Here is a 17,500-nt window from a genome sequence, read left to right as displayed (position 1 = left end):
CTGCCACGTGGGGGGGGGGCTCGTCCGCCTCATCTCACCCATCCGTCCATCTTTCCACCCTCATCTCATCCGTCCTTCACCTAGTCCACCCTCCAGGGCCTGACGCCTGGGGGAAACGCTCCTGAGCGAGGCGGCCCGAACCATGCTCGCTCACCACCTCCACACCACCAGCTGCGACCCCAGGCGAGTGCGGGAAGAACCGACAGGCGGCTCGCAGCGGGGGAGGCAGGGGCAGAGGCCGCCGGGGGACGGGGCGCATCCCCCTCCTCCACTTCCCCTTCCAAGGGGAGGGGCACCACGTGCCCACGCAGCACACAGCCCGGCGCTGGATGCCAAAACCCGGCCCGGCCCGGCGTGACCCTCCCCCAACTCGGAGGGGGGAGGTACAGGCCGCATTAGGCAAAAGAGCAGCGCTTGGCCCCCACCGCGGGGGCCAGCGCACCCCTCGCGCGAGGGCGGCTCTTGCCCACACGCTGTGGCAAGTAGCACCGGCAGCTACTGCCTTGCACACTTCAGAGGGGCGGCGGCTGGGGGGTCCAGGTACCCCAAGGCCCCCCTCTCAGATCGCTAGAGAAGGCTTTCTCACCGAGGGCGCGTCGTGCCCCCCACACCATCGTTCGCCCCTTCGGGGACCCACGGGAGTGGGAACACTCCCAAAAAGTGGGAAGTCAGAAGGGGGGGGGTCTGCGGTATGGGTAAAGCACACAGCCCATGTGAGCGTCCACGGTCAGAGCCGGGAGAGCAAGAGTCTGTGCTGCCACCAGGCTTGCCTTTCAGACTTTTCCACGTGGGTGGAGGGGTGCCACGTCCGGAAAGCCAGACGGGGACCCCCCCTTCACATCTCCCGGCCCACCGCGGTCGCTCTCACGACCACATGCAGCCTTCCCGGTCAAGGGAGAAGCATGGGGCGTGCCGCTCAAGGGCCAAGGGCTGCCCTCACTGGCACACAGTGAGGGAGACCCATGACAAGGGGTCCACCTGAGCCCCTCCCGGGGAGGGGACACAAGCTTCCCCTGCCTTACCGTCTCGACCCCCTCCCCTGAGCTTTAGGAAGCTGCTCGTGGGGCACGCCACCACCACAGTGGGGACCCGAGGGGACTCACCGCTGGGAGAGGAAAACGACACCACCGCTCGGCCTCGGGCATCTGACAGGCAACCCGGAGTACTCCAGGGGCACCACAGAGGACCAGGGGAGGCACGCTCACGCACCCGCAGGGATGCGAAGCATGGCAGCGAGGGAGGCCTCCCCCCCACTTTGGGGAGGGACCGCTCGCAAGGCACACGCCAAGGCGGCAAAGCGAGAATGCCTGCTGCGTCCCAAAGGACCCAGGCCCCCCCCCCCCGACTGACACCCGAAGGCAGCAGGGCGGGAGACCAGAGGTCAGGCTGGAGGCCGCACCCCTGCCTTCCCCCACACCACCCGCAGGTGGGGGAGGAGCAGCGAGGGGCCCGCGACAGAATGAGAGGCGCGGCCCAGCTCACCATGAGCGGCCGTCCCTCATCTGGCGCGGCTTAAGCCCAAGCCCAGGAGAGCGCCACATCACCACATCGATCAGTCCTGGCAGAGCCAGGGAAGAGCCCAGAAGAGGGGAGGGAGGGCCAGCAAAGACAATCACCACGGGGGCCTGCTTCAGCTTCACCGGCACCCCCTCCTCCTCCTCCTCCTCCCCTTCCTCTCTCAGGGGAGAGACAGCGGCTGACAACCCCGGGAGGGAGAACGCCTGACACGTGGCACGGAGCCAACAGGGTGGGGTTGTCCCAGCCGAGCCGCCGGGTGCCCGCAGCAGGGAGGCACACAGGGTAGAAGACCCCACAGGGCCACGCGCCCTGCCGCCCTCGGGTCAGCCAGAGACCGGAGGAGACACCGCAGCACGGGCCAGCTGGATGCACAAGTGAGAGCCGGCGCACAGGCCCAGGCGAGCGGCCCCCACGCGGGGTGCAAAGGGCAGGGTCAGGCCTTGGACAGCAGCCGAAAGCCCAAAGCCCCCCACGTGCATCCAGAGGCCCAAGGTCTCCAGCGACAGGCGCTGAAGAGGATCGTGTCAGCATCTACCTGGTGACAGAAAAGGCGTATTTCGGCCGCGAAAAATGTCCATGCCCAGCAGCGGGGCCCACCCACAGGACGTGGGGGTATCCCCGGAACCCCCATCCGGACACTTGTCCCCCAGCCCTGCCCTAGAGTCGCCAGACCCAGCGCTCTCAGAGCCATCTGGTCGACCCGGGGAGCGTGACCGCAAGGAAGGGACAGGGACATGAAGGAGGTGGAGCCGGCCGGCCAGCCGGGGAAGCCCTTCCCGGCTTGCCCACGCGGGCAGGTATCGGTCTGTCCGGAGCTCCAGACGGGGACTTGGCTCCCCCAAAATCCAGGACACACCATCCAGCTCAGGCCGGTCCCCACCTCCCGACCGATCGACCGACCGACAGGGAAACACTCCGAGGGCGGGGGGCGGGAAATGAGAGCGTGGGAAACGAAGTCTTGTCCAACGACCGGGACCCTACATGGGCACGCCTCAGGCCCAGGTGCACCCTTCCCGGCCACACCCGGGAGCAGGGGGCCGGCGGGGTACCGTCCACCGTCTCCGGATCCATCAGGACTTGGAAAAAAAAATGTTTCCACGGAGGCGCCTCCGACGAACGGACCCCGCGAAGGAAGGCGCCGGGGCCCGAGCCACCCTTTCCGCTCCACCCCTCACGTCTTGTGCCGGTCTAGACCTCGTGAGTACGACTCCGCACGGGCCGGCGGTAGCCATCAGTCGGGGGGCAGGCGGGGAGGGGCCCATGCCGGCATGACGACCGGGAAACAAGCGTGCCGGCCACCGAGCCTGTCGCGCCCTCCAACGCCCTCAGCGCACAACCCGGGCCGCTCCTCACTTCGGGGATGAGAGGCTGGAGGGACCGCAGGCGGGAGTCATTCACGCTCCAAAGGGCGACCCGGGACAAGGCCAGGCCACCCGAGCACAGGCAGTCCCGGGCGCCGCACACCCTCTCCCCTCGCTAGGGAGGCGGCCCGGCCCAGGCCTGGTCGGTCCCCGGGGCCGGAGCGGCAAGAGCGGATGCTGGTCGACCCGGCCAGGCGGCCCCAGAGCCTGCCTGGGGAGCGCGGTGACAGTCACTCCCTCACAGGCCTGCAGGCCCAATCTCCGGTGAGAGAGGGACACTCCCAGGCCTCTGAGCCACCGGAGCTGTCGCCGCCAGTGTCGCCAGCCTCCCGGAACTCTGACTCAGGCCGGATGGCTGAGTCACATCCCTCGCGAAGGTCCCCAAAGCTGCAGAGGGAAGGGACGATATAAAAGCGGACACTAGATGGCACGCGACAACCGCCACCAACGTCACCGGGACAGATCCGGAAGGCCGGCCGGCCGGCGGCGACACAACGACACAGCGCCGGCCACCCAAATGCCCGAGCTCTTCCCGGGGCCGAGGCGCCAGGCGTCCTGCACGACCGCGAAGCTTGCCTCGCGGAGCTGCCTCCTGGCAAGGCACTGCGTGGCGTGATGGCAGCAGATGGAAAGAGGGGGGCGGCGGCGGCGGCGGCGGCGGCGGCGGCGGCGGCGGCGGCGGGGAAGGAGCTGGGAAGAGGTTCTCGCTGTTGCCTAGAAGGAGCCGCGCTCGCTCCCCCAAGCATGTCCCTTCCTGGGCTTGGGAATTCCAGAGAGAAGCCGGCGCGGTGAGGGTGGCACTAGCGAGAGAGATCTCAGGTTCCCCTCCACCTTCTCTTCTCTCCCCCACCCCCACCCCACCTCCCTGCACGGAGCTGGAGGAGGGAGGGAGAGAGGGAGGGTGGGAGGGTAGGCGGGGACTGGCAAAAACGAAACCGGGCAAGCTCTCGGAGAACGACAACGCAGGAGTCGGTTTACCTGCCACCCTTACCGACGGAGACGGTCTGTCAAAAGCAGACAAGCAAAGCCCAGAAGCTTAGGAAGGGAGAGAAGGATACAGTCGATCCTAGGAAAGTGGAAATGAAAATCTCTCTCTGCATAGACTGAGACAAAGTCCAAAGAGAACAAATGGCTGCCTGGGGCAAATGCTCTGGTGGTCAGGTCATAGAAACATGGATTTCAGCATGACTGACCAACCACAATGGAGGGAAAGTACAACGCAACACTATGAGTGTGTGTGTGTGTTGGGGGGGGGGGGTGAACTGAAATCTCATCCAAAACAAAACAAAACAAAACAAAAAAAGGAAAACAACCCCCCCCCAAAAAAAACCCAAAAAACAACAACAGAAGAAGAAGAAGAAGAAGGAAGCCCACGACCAACAGGGTCAAGGCTCCTGCTTTCTCAACGCGGTGGCTCTGGTTGCCCCTGTGTGGTGCAGGTTCCATCTCTGCCTCAGGAAAAACTTCCACTTGCTGCCCGTGGGTGTGGCCAAAAAGTAAAACATAAAGCTGAAACGGGAGGGAGAGGGGGTGGAGAAAACCCGAAACAAACAATAAACTTTGCAAGTCTCAGGATTGCCATCCTGGGGTAGTGGAAACAAATCCGACCAGGAACCATGAGGTTGCAGGTTTGATCCCTGGCTCACTTGTTGGGTTAAGGATCTGGCATTGCCGTGAGCTGTGGTGTCCGTCACAGACGCGGCTCGGATCCCGCGTGGCTGTGCCTGTGGTGTAGGCCGGCAGGTAAGGCTCCGAATTGACCCCTAGCCTGGGAACCTCCATGTGCTGCGGGTGTGGCTCCCCCCCAAAAAAAACCAGAAAGAGAGAGAGAGAGAGAGAGAGAGAGAGAAAGAAAGAAAGAAAGAAAGAAAGAAAGAAAGAAAGAAAGAAAGAAAGAAAGAAAGAAAGAGAAAGAAAGAAAGGAAGGAAAGAGAAAGATAGAGAGAGAGAAAGAAAGAAAGAAAGAAAGAAAGAAAGAAAGAAAGAAAGAAAGAAAGAAAGAAAGAAAGAAAGAAAAAGAAAGGAGAAAGAAAGGAAGAAAGGAAGGAAGGAAAGAGAAAGAAAGAAAGAAAAGAAAAAGAAAGAGAGAGAGAGAAAAGAAAGAAAGGAAGAAAGGAAGGAAGGAAAGAAAAAGAAGGAAAAAGAAATCCATCTTGGAGTTCCCGCTGTGCCTAGGTCACAGCTGAGCCTCAAGTTCGATCCCTGGCACAGGAAAGGCAGTGCAGCAGGAAAAAAAAAAAAAAAAAAAAAAAAGAACAACTCCATCTTGCTGGTTGGGCAGGGGAGATGCAATTGCCGGATGACATTCCACAACTCTGCCAAACTGGCAAAACCACGACGCACTTAGTACAGGAGTCATTGAAGACATGGATGTGAAAGCATCTTCTTGCTATCGATTCATTTCCCACAATCCCAGGAAGAGCCATTGGAACAGGGCTCCCATTCCTGGCACGATATCTTTTCTAGGTGTGGGTGGATGCATCTTTTCTCATGGTTGTTTTCCTTTTGACCAAACTTAACTTCAGCCTCCACCATGTCATCTTTTGGGCTCTCAAGCCTGCCATGAGAATATGGTCACCAAAGTCCTCGCCCAGAGGCACCTTTGCCCAGCACCAGTGCCGCCGTCTCCCCCCACCTCCTCCTCCTCCTCCTCCTCCTCCAACCCCCGCCAAGCACCCCACCCCCCACCCCGCTTTGTATTGTTCAGCTGTCTTGCACTGGTCTCTCACACGGTGGCGGTGTGGTCCTACGCATGTCTCCCAACCACATTCAAGTGGACTTCCGGGATCATCATTTTCTGTTTCCTAACTGCACTTTCGTCGTTCTTAGGAGGTTTGCTTCCCTCCCCGCCTCCCCCCCACCCCCCGCGCGCGCGCGCGCGCCCACGCTTGGTGTTGAATCGGAGCTGCATCTGCTAGCCTGAGCCACAGCCACAGCAACGGCGGGATCCGAGCCACATCTGAGACCTTATGCCACAGCTCGCGGAAAAATGCCAGATCCTTAAACCCCTGAGCGAGGCCAGGGATCAAACCTGCCACCTCGTGATTCCTAGTCCGATTCGTTTCTGCCCCGCCATGACAGGAATTCCTTCCTGTGTTCTTTTGGGTCATGGTTGTTTCCAGCTCCACAGAATTCCTCCCCGTGCTCATGTGACATCTGGGATGTGGCGGGGGGCGGGCCGCAAGGTTTTGTTCCCCTACAGTCATGCCTTGAAAAAAGTCTTGTACAACGTTTCACAGTCCAGATCCAGAAGCTGAATCCGCAGCCGGTTCCATCTCATGAAACCGATCTCCCAGCCCAGGAAAACCAAAGGTCGTGGTTGGAGCCCGTGATAAACCCCAGGTCTGAGTCCCGAGCACTGCTGCTCAGGGAAGATTTCGAGGTGTCAGGGTCCAAGGATCCTCCTGGGCACTTGGAAATGTCTCCGATGTGTGCAGGCAGGCATGAGGATGAGAAGGGGCTAAAGAGGGGCAGAGGGTGGTGATCTCTTGTCGGTGGATGTCAAGGGTTGGCGCTTCCTTTTGTGGATCTCCCGGAAAAGTCAAATGTGGGAGAAAAACTGGACCCGTGAGTTCGAGGAGAGGGATGGCCAGAGAAAACCAGAAGAATTCCATCTGCCGACCATTGGGTAGGTAGGAGGGCAAAAACCGAAACCTCAAGCATGAGATGAACAGAACCACATGCTTCTAGCCATCCATAAACCCCGTAAGATAAGATCGTTTCTGCTGAGATACCCTCTCCCTCCCCCCACCCACCCAGGGCGAAGGATCCCTGGGTGGTGGCAGAGGGGTGGGCATGGAACTTCCACAGGCCCTGGGGACACACCCCACCCCACCCCCAAGAAACCCCTAGAAGCTTGGAATTCTGATGTCTGTGGTGTGATGACCATAAACACTGGCTTTTGTGCCATGTCTGCTAGAAGATATGGTTTCCATGACAAATAAAGTGATTTTTAGCAAGTTTTTCTCCACTTGAGATGTATTGAAAATACGTCTTCATTCAGGGGGAGGTAGGTGTAGGTGACAGACGTGGCCACTCAGCTCAGATCGGGTGATCTGGCAGGGCATAGCTCTGGCTGAGGTGCAGGCCAGCAGCTACAGCTCCGATTCTTCAACCCCTAGCCCAGGGAACTTCCATATCCCGAGGGTGCACTCCTAAAAAACAAAAAACAAAATGAACAACACACAAAGAGGGAGCATCTCATCGATGGCAGACCAAATTCCAATGTATATGTATATGTGTACATAGGTATGTACGTATGGATGTGTGTGTGTATGTGTATATTATCGAGAGAGAGAGAGAGAGAGAGAGAGAGAGAGAGAGGATTTTTTAGAGCCATAACTGTGGCATACGGAAGTTCCCAAACCAGGGGTCGAACCGGCATACATGGATACTAGTCGGGTTTGTTACCACTGAGCCACAACAGGAACTCCCCACATTCCAATATTTAATGAGAAAATACATTTTTGATGCTTTAGGCAACCCTGCAAACACCCTTATTTAAGTGACTGGACTTAACAAAAAGGAATCCCTAGCACCTAGTAACAGAGCAAAGATAAAGAAGCACAAGGCAGGAATTCCCGTTGTGGCTCGGTGGAAACGAACCCGACTAGCATTGACCCCTAACCTGGGAACCTACAAAATGGCACATGTGAAGCCCTAAAAGAAGACTACACACACACACACACACACACACACACACACACACACACACACACACACACACACACACACACACGGCACAGACAGATGCGAAAGGAAAAGAAAAGGAAGGAAAAAAGAAAAGGGAAGAAAGAGAGAAATGAACAGGCAGAACAAGCCATTGTGAATGATCTCTAGGGACAGGTATTTTTCTCCAAGCATAATTTTATTTTTCCCCAAGTGATACCAGACCTCTCTCTCTCTCTCTCTCACACACACACACACACACACACACACACACACACACACTCTCCCTCTCTCTCTCTCTTTGAAAAAATTTATGTATTTAGTGGAGTTCCCATTGTGACTCAGCAGGTAGGAATCTGAGTAGCATCCATGAGAGTGCTGGTTTGATCCCTGGCCTCGCTCAGTGGGTGAAAGATCTGGCATTGCCCTGAACTGTGGTGTAGGTTGCAGACACAGATCGGACCTGGTGTTGCTGTGTCTGTGGTGTAGGCCAGTGGCTCAAGCTCTGATTCCCTAGCCTGGGAACCTCCGTGTGCCGTGAGTGCCACCCGAAGAAAGCAAGGGGAAAAAAAAAAAAAAAAGAAACATAAAAACCTGGATTGGGGAGATCCCATTGTGGCTCATTGGTAACAAAGCTGAGGAGCACCCACGAGGATGCAGATTCGATCCTGGGGTGGGGGGGGGGGGTGCTGGTGCTGGTGGTGCTGAGGTGTGTGCGTGTGGGGTGATAAATAGGTTACCTCTGGCTTCTGGGGGGTGAGAGTCAGCATGCTTTTCCTGCACCTGCTGCTCCTGGGCAATTATTTAGTTTTGGTTTCTTGTTCCTTTGTTTTTGTGGTCCTGCATTGTGGTGAGTACTGGTGTAAGTGGCAGGTTCCTATTTGATCCGACATTTCTTTGGCTCTGGTGTCGGTTGACAGCCATGGTCATGACTGGTGGTGGTTGTTAAGTCTCCAGGAGTTCCACGCAACATTCTGATTGTCTTTCTTCCTTGGGCTTTGGCTGCAGCCTCCCCCCCCCCCCTCCCCCCATCATATGGAGGTTCCCGGGCTAGGGGCCGAATCAGACCTACAACTGCTGGGGTGTATGCCACAGTCACAAGCACCATCAGATCCAAGCTGCGTCTGCAACCTACACCGCAGCGCAAGGTGATGCCACCAGATCCTAAACCCACTGTGGAAGGCCTGGGATCGAACCTGCAACCTCATGGTTCCTGGTTGGATTCCTTTCCACTATTCCACGACGGGAACTCCTGGGCTTTGGCTTTTGACAGGTGGAGGGACACAGCTTTCTGAAACGGTGGGGCCAGGGCAAGGCATAGAAACATAAGATGGATGTGAGCCTGCGCCTATTCTTTTCTCGTGTGCTGGGAAGATAAGGTGGCTCTTGCCAGCTGGGATTTCATTTCCCCACAAACGATCAGGCTCTTAAGGTATCAGGCAGGGAAGAGGGAGAGTCAGAGTTCCCATTGTGGCTCAGTGGTTAATGAATCTGACTAGGAACCATGAGGTTGCAGGTTCCATCCCTGGCCTTGCTCAGTGGGTTAAGGATCCAGCATTGCCGTGAGCTGTGGTGCAGGTTGCAGACGTGGCTCAGATCCCGCGTTGCTGTGGGTCTGGTGCAGGCCAGCGGCTACAGCTCCGATTGGACCCCTGGCAGGGGAACTTCCATATGCCGCAGGAGCGGCCCTAGAAAAGGCAAAAAGCCGAAGGAAGGGGGGGGGGGGGGGACAGAAGAAGAGTGAGAATCAGGGTCGGAAGAACATGGGGAAATCGGTGCTAGGTGCCTGGGTGTGTGAGTTCACACGGAATGCTAGCCCAGACCCCTGGCCAGCCACATTTGGGGTATCTATCAACTTGACTCTCCACTCTCCAGCTCACCTGGGTGGTGCTGCCCTGCCCTGCCCTGCTCATGTAAGACCTGGCTCCTCCAGGGATGGCTTTGCACCAGAGGGAGACGGGGCAAAGTCACTGAGCTTAAGGTAATTTCTCCAAGAGAGACTCTGGGAGAAGGAGACCAGCTGGATTTCTGTGTGTTCATTTTTCTTCCTGTCTGCTTGTTTGGTGCAGGCCAGTCCATGTGCCGAGACATTCAGAAACTCTGTACTAGCTGAGACTCAGACCTTGTTCCGAAATAAGCAAAGGGACTTTGAGCTGGGATCACTCCCTGACAAGTAGCTAGCAAAGAAGTTTCCCTTAGCTCTCAGGCCCCATCCCTGCCCTCAGGCGGGTGGGTGTGGGGAGGGGGTGGGGGGGGAGGGGAGGGGCTCGTTCAGGCAGGCAGGCAAGCAGGCAGGCAGGCAGGCAGGCAGGCAGGCAGGCAGGCATGCAGGCAGGCGCTGGTTCATTAGTCCCGCACCCCCCCACTCCCGGCCCCAGCTGCCCGCCCCACCCCCCACCCCCGGCCGCCATCCCTGCTGCGCCGCCTCTCGCTTCCCAAATCGCCTGGACTCACGCCCGGGAAGGGGGGGAGGGGAGATCAGGAAGATCCAGGCCTCAGGGCCTGGGTTCAATCACTTCATTCAAATGCAGAAACTCTCCAGTCAAGTCAGAGGTGGTGACTTTTCCTGGAGCTTCTCTTTAGGGAAAGTGTTTTTTTTCCCCCCTTTCCCCAATTTCCCTACCCTCAGGCTGCCCCTCGCAGACTGCATGGAGGGGGGTGGGGGAGGATGTGTGCACGAAACTCGCCTCGTGTCAGGCCAAAGGAGCCCCCGCCATTTCCCAACCCGGGAAACCCCGCAAAACTTCTGGAGCATGTTGGCCTTGGTGTGGGAATGGACATCTTCACTTGCCATCTTCCTTTGCACGAGGAGGAGATTTTCATCTCCTGCTGTCTGGGGGCCAGAAAGGAGGGCCAGAGTGTCCCTTTTGTGTGGGCCGGTCCTTAAGTCATTTTACCTCACAGGAATCACCCACATAGGGCATGGAGACACGTTTGGGGTCCGCCTCCTCCGAGACGTCCCGGGAAACTTCACGTGTGAAAAACTGTGCTGGGGAGGTCCCATCGTGGTGCAGAAGTGGAAATAAATGCAACTAGGAACCATGAGGTGGCAGGTTCCATGCTCAGCCTCGCTCACTGGGTTACGAATCCCACGTTGCCATGAGCTGTGGGTAGAGGAGAGTGAGAAGGAGAGGGAGGGAGAGGGAGGGAGAGATCCTCCATTTCATGGAACTGGTTTCCTTGTTTTGAGATGACGTCGCTTTGGTGAAACAGTTGTCAGATGGCCTCTCAAAAGGCGGTGATGTGGATGGGCTCCCCGAACCAGGCCCACAGAAACCAAAGGAACGAAGGGGTTAATCCTTGGAGCCAGAGTTCCCTCCTCTGAAACTGAAACCAAGCTCAAGCCCCGGAGTGCTGGTGTGTTGGAGCCAGAGACATTGTTACAGCTAAAAGCTACTTTGAAATAGTCTCCGTTAGGTTATGGCTTGCCTTGGCCCACGAACTTATGACTAATGACTACTGTCGAGTCAGAGTTGTAGTGAACCTGGTGTTTTCTCTACCCTTGAAACACTCCCTAAGGATTGCGACCCCCCCCCACCCCCCGCCCCACGCCCGCCCCGTGGATGAGCAATCTTCACTCCAGAGAGAAGGTCAAAATGCCATAACCCCAAAGACACTGGAAACATTCCATGGACCACCTGACTCCAGCCTTGATGACTTTGAAATGGTCTATCCTAATCTCCTATCCAGGGAGAAGAATGCAAGCACCCTGATGCTTCTAGACAGCTCCGCCACCCCCATGCCTACCATTAAGCTAAACCTATAGAACCCCTTGCTATCCCCTCTCAAGGGAGGACACAGTTTTGAGGTCCTTAGCCTGCTGTGGCCTCCTTAGCCTGGCAAAGCAATAAAGCTGTTCTTTATGCTTCACCCCAAAACTCTGTCTCTGAGACTTAATTGGAGCTGGAGTACCAAGGCCGGTTTGGGCTGCCAACCTTTCCTGGAACTTTCAAACTGTTACATATGAAGAACGGAGCCGGTGACTCTGTGTGTGTGTGCGTGTGCGTGTGAGAGAGACACAGAGAGACAGACAGAGACAGTGAGTGAGACAGAGGGAAGAGAGAGGGAGAGGGGAAAGTCCCTTCAGTCTTTTGTTTTGTCGGTTTGTTTGTTTGTTTGTTTGTTTTGTCTTTTTGCCATTTCTTGGGCCGCTCCCATGGCATATGGAGGTTCCCAGGCTAGGGGTCGAATCGGAGCCATAGCTGCCAGCCTACGCCAGAGCCACAGCAACGTGGGATCCGAGCCGTGTCTGCGACCGACACCACAGCTCACGGCAACGCTGGATCCTTAACCCACTGAGTGAGGGCAGGGATCGAACCCGCAACCTCACGGTTCCTAGTCGGATTCGTTAACCACGGAGCCATGACGGGAACGCCCCTTCAGTCTTTTGAAAGGCCCCTCTGAGAATGCCGTCAGGTGTTGGGGCCAACTTTCCGAGGGGCTCTTAGAGAAATGAACACAGGGTGATGGTTTCACTCTCAGAGACACTCTCAGAGACCATTTCTCTGATGTGTTCATCGAGGGACTCCACTAGCTTCCGTTTTCAGGGCCTCGGGACAAGCGATACGTGTTCTCATCCACAAGGATGCCAGGTCCAAAGGGTGGGAGAAAATGGGAAACGCTCATGAAGAGAGTTGTAGCCAGAGATGGAAGGCAACTGGAAAAACTTCAGGATCCAGTCCAGTTTTCCAGCCACTGAGTTTCTGACTTCTGGAAGGATTTGGGTAGGGAGGAAAAGGTCAAGGATTCTCCATCCCTCTGACAGAGGTATAAGTTACAAAGTAGATGTACATCTTTTGAGAAAGAAACGAACAAACAAAGAAACAAACAAACAAACAATTTTTGTCCCTTTGTCTTTATCAGGAAAAGTGAAAGATGGAGAGAGGGAGGGAGGGTGGGTTGGATGGATGGATTTGGGGGGCGGGGAGAAGATTCTTAGATCCTAATGACCCAATGCTTTCTCTAGTCCTGGGCCTTTAGGTAGGTGATATATCTATATCTATATCTGTATATCTATATCTATCTGTATACACACACACACAGACACACACAGACACACGCACACACACACACACACACACACACACACACACAGACACACACACACACACACAGACACACACACGTAGTTATTTTCTGTTTCTAGGGCTGCACCCATGGCACATGGAGGTTCCCAGGCTAGGGGTCCAATCGGAGCCGTAGCCACCGGCCTACACCAGAGCCAGCACAACGCGGGATCCGAGCCCTGTCTGCGACCTACACCAGAGCTCACGGCAACACCCGATCCTGAACCCAACGAGCGAGGCCAGGGATCGAACCCGCACCCTCAGGCCTCCTAGTCGGATTCGTCCAGCCATGACGGGAACTCCTACATATGTATATAGTATGCATATAGTATATCTTTTTTTAACGCCCACGCCCCAGCCCTATGGAAGTTCCCAGACTCACGGTCGAATCAGAACTGTAGCTGCGGGCCTACCCCACCGCCACAGCAACACGGGATCCTTAACCCACCAAGCGAGGCCAGGGGAGGGATCGAACCCACATCCTCACGGATCCTAGTCGGGTTCATTACCGCTGAGCCCTGATGGGAACTGCAGGGGACATCTTCTTTTTTTTTTTTTTTTTTTTTTTTAAGATGTAAGTTTGTTGTGGTTGTTGGTTGTTGTTGTTGCTTTAGCTCGGCGTACAGTGGGCTTGCTTACAATGTTGTGTTCGTTTCAGGTGTACAGTCAAGGGGATTCAGTGATCCATCTACATCCATCTATCCCTCCGTTCTTTCTTTTTCAGCGTCTTTTCCCCTCTAGGTGATTCCAGAATATTGGGCCATTCCTTCCTTGTTGGTGGGAACACCAGCGTGAAAAAAAACCATCACGGGGGAGTTCCTGTCGTGGCACCATGGAAGCGCATCCGACGAGGAACCTTTGCAGGGAAGGGTGTGGGTTCGATCCCTGGCCTCGCTCAGGGGGGCGGTAAGGATCCGGCAGGCAGTGCCGTGAGCTGTGGTGTCGGTCGCAGACGCGGCTCGGATCCCACATGGCTGTGCCTGTGGCGTAGGCCAGCAGCCGTAGCTCCGATTCAACCCCTCGCTTGGGAACTTCCATATGCCACGAGGGCAGCCCTAAAAAGCAGAGGGGGAAAAAGAAATCATGAGGGCGGGGGAGAGGGATCCATGAGGAGGATGGGATGAACATATACACACACGAGTCTCTATCCAATAGATGACGAACAGGGACCCCTACGCCACCTTCTGGAATCCAAACGCCAAAACCACAAAGCAGAGTTCCCGCCATGGCGCAGTGGAAATGAATCCGACCAGGAACCATGAGGTTGCAGGTTCGATCCCTGTCCACCTCGCTCAGTGGGTAAAGGATCCAGTGTTGCCGTGAGCTGTGGTGTTGGTCCCAGACGCGGCTCGGACCTGGCATTCCTGTTTCTGTGGTGTAGGAGGCCAGCAGCTAAAGCCTCCGATTCGATCCGTCATCTGGGAACCTCCATATGCCGTGGGTGTGGCCCTCAAAACACACACACACACACACACACACGCACACGCACACGCACACGCACGCGCACGCACGCACGCACACGCGCACGCACGCACACACACTCTGGAACCCCCTAAATGGGAGAAAACCGGACACAGTAGTTTTTTAGGGGTCCAGTCTCTGTGACAGGTGAGGATATCAGGCTTGCATCGAGGGAGGGAAGGCTTCACCCCACGCAGAAAACACACCCACCTACCCACCGACCCACCTTCCTTCCTTCCTTCCTTCCTTCATGAGAGAACAGTTGGATGACCCATCCTAAGTGTCGGTTGAATGAAGTCTAGTTACCAGGGTTCAGAGTGGGGGAGGGAGAGGGGTAGGAAGTCTGAAGCCTCTGGCGACTCTCCGAAATGTTCTCCCCCCAGGGTGACAGAGCCGGCAGGTCAGGCACTGCCTTCTCTAGAAACCTTCCTGCCCATGTCCAAGGGGGTGTGGGGGGTTGGGGGTGTGGGGCAGGGAGTGGGTCAGGGAGCCTGGAGAAACACAGACCACCAAGCGGCCATTCTCCCGTCGCCCCGACTGTTTGTTGAATGAACATAATGGACGTGATCCAAGTCTGCCACGCCGCCGCCGCCGCCGCCGCCGCCGCCGCCACCACCACTTTCTCCATCATCTCCCCCACCCTCTTGCCTGCAGCCATCTTTGAAAAGGCTGCTGTTGTCGCTGCCTTTGCATGAAAGTGAGTGAGGACCCCTCCCTAATACGGAGTGTTTCAGTCCCTGGTGTCTCTGACAGCTCGCTCATGTATTGGTTGTGAACCATCTTGCCTTGAGGATTTGGAGGATTCGTGAACATTGCAGGAGCCATGGGAGCAGTGAAGTCCTTATCGCCAACCCGACACCCCCCCCCCCCAAATTTCGTGGCAGGGAGCACACTTTTCTTTCACCCAAGAGATTTATTTCCTGCTTTCCGAAGAGAGAAGGAAAGGAGGGTCAGAATGGTCCTCTGGTGTCTGGTGTCCTGTCCCTTTCATTGCACACACTCCTAGTGCCACTGCGGGAGGCACGTTCGGGGCGCGGGGTGGGGTGGGGGGGGACCTGCTGCACGCACCCGCCCCTCACTTTCAAATGCGAAACTCAAGGAGGATGTGAATGTCCTTCACGCCACCGATCAGGTGAACGGGATGGCTTTCTAGGGAAATCCTGGTGTTTCCTTTCACTGCCATGACGAACACCCAGAAACAACCCTGTAAGTTCATACAACTTTGTCAGTCAACTGTATTCCAATAAAATGAAAAAGCAAGACACAGACACACCCAGACACACACACCCACACGCACACACACACGCGCGCACACACACGCACCCCAACCCAGAACCAAACACCCTCTCCTGAAATGGGGGGGGCGGGCCCACCGGAGAATGAGCAAGAGAATTCCAGAGTCGGTAGGAAAGTGTCATCTGCAGCGGTGTGAGAAACCCCAAGCTCTTTTCTTCCTGTCAAGGTGAATAAACTTTGTTAATGGGAGTGGGTGCCCTCAGTGTGCCCTCCGAGAGGAAAGGCAGGGAGCATTTTCTCCCTGAAGAGCTTAGTGCTGTCATAGCACTGACGGACAGGATGAACGATCGGTGAGAGGTGGCAGCAGCAGTGGTGGCCGCCTGCACTGCCTGGGCGGATTGGAAACATAGACGAGCCACCAAGACTGCGTGTGACACCCCCGTGCCGCCCCCCCCCCCCCCCCCCCCGTCTGTACAGTGACAAGAGTCCTTTGGGGGAAAAGGGGGGGTGGGTGCTCTTCCAGTGTGTCTGTCTGCATTCATCAGGTGTGGGAGAGAAGACAGATGTTTGTTTCCACTATCGTTCGGAGGACTTGCCCAAGAGTACCACGTGCCCCCAAAAGATAGCACCGGAAGAGAGATGCACGAGGTTTCTGAATGCATGCCGTGGGTGCTCCAGGCTGCCTCCAGGCCGCCCCCTCGCCCTCCCCCTCGCCCTCCCCCTCCCCCTTGCCAGAGGCAGACGTTCCTTGAAACAGCTGGCTTTGAACTTGGGCTTCTAGAGGAAGGTTTTTCTCCTGCTTTCAAGACGGGAAGAAGAGGGTGTCCGTCTCACATCCGTCCTTTCCGGGGGGGGGGGGGGGACCCGCTTTGGTGTGCTTGTGAGGGAGAGAGACAGAGACAGACAGGGAGGGACGGAGGATAGGCAGACAGTGAGAGGCAGAATCAGAGGGAGAAAGAGGAGGAGGGGAGAGAGACAGAGAAAGTGAAACAGAGCTAGGTATAGAGGACGCTGTGGCTGGGTCGTATTCTGCGTGTTCTCAGTGAAGTCGTCCTAAGGCCTCTGGAGGTCCAGATCACTGCTTGGGGCCGGAAGTCTGTCTGCCCTTCCCTACCCATCTGAAGAGCTGTGGTTTGGGCTTTCCAGCCGGGAACCCCTCTTTCTGCCTCTTTGTCCAACACACAAGGTTCGTGGGACCCAGAAATCCCATTCTGAGAGCACCCTAGGAACAGTCCTTTCCATACGGCGCAGGAGGCCCCTGTGCCAAGAGATCCAAAGTCTGGAGCCTCTGTTCTCCCCCCCCCCCCCTTCCCTCCACGGACAAAATCTTGCCTTGTATTCCTTTTTTTCTCAGGGACTCTGAAGGACATGTATCATTGTACAACCATGGGGAAGACGCTTCCATTCCCTCTGGAATGATGGATGTGGTCGCATGTCTCAAGGAGGCTCCAATTCTTTGAGCAGGACTCCCGATGGTGCCATCCCATCGTCCCTCCCCTCCCCTCCCCTCCCCTCCCCTCCGGCTCGCTCGGTCGGTCACGGTTCCCCTCCTTTTTCCTCCCCTCCAGGTTATCTTCAGGTCTGCCACCCACTTGTAACTCCTCCCCCACTTGGAAGTGGCCTCTTCCGGCCCCGAACTTGGTCGTCCCAGGCCCACCCCGGGAGCCATCTGGCGGACCTTTTCGGAGACTATAAAAAGCAGCTTACGGCAGGGGGCGTCGCAGGACCAACGAACGCATCGGGATGGATCGCTGTGTGGCGACATGGATTCTCCAGGCAGGGCAGGCATAAGGCCTGGACTCTTTCCTCCTGGAGCCCGTTTCTTCATCCGTGGCCTTGAAGACGAACCACGCCGACCACGGACCGTGGACCTTGGCCTTCACCTTTCATTTCCGAACGGCAGCCAGGGCATCCATTGTCACCACCGCGGAAAAGGTGTCCACAAAAAGGACAGGTGAGCGCCTCCATGGCATGCAGTGTCATCCCCTCCCGCCACCCCCACCCCGGCTTTAAAGGGTCCTCTTTCAAGTAATCACGTTGCCACAGCTGGGACTTGGATCGGATCCCTGGCTCCGGAACCCCATATGACCTGGGGCCGGCCAATGCATCCCTCCATAGCGTCCTAAATCCGTGCATCGTTGATTCAGGACTTTCCCTCGTGGCACAGAGGAAACGAATCTGACTAGGGAC

Source organism: Sus scrofa, chromosome 10 (genome assembly GCF_054392235.1).
Source record: "Sus scrofa isolate SSC_HxYL_T2T_F1_AM1 chromosome 10, Sscrofa_HxYL_maternal_Yorkshire_Landrace_v2.0, whole genome shotgun sequence".
NCBI lineage: Eukaryota > Metazoa > Chordata > Mammalia > Artiodactyla > Suidae > Sus > Sus scrofa.
This window is presented reverse-complemented; position numbering follows the sequence as displayed.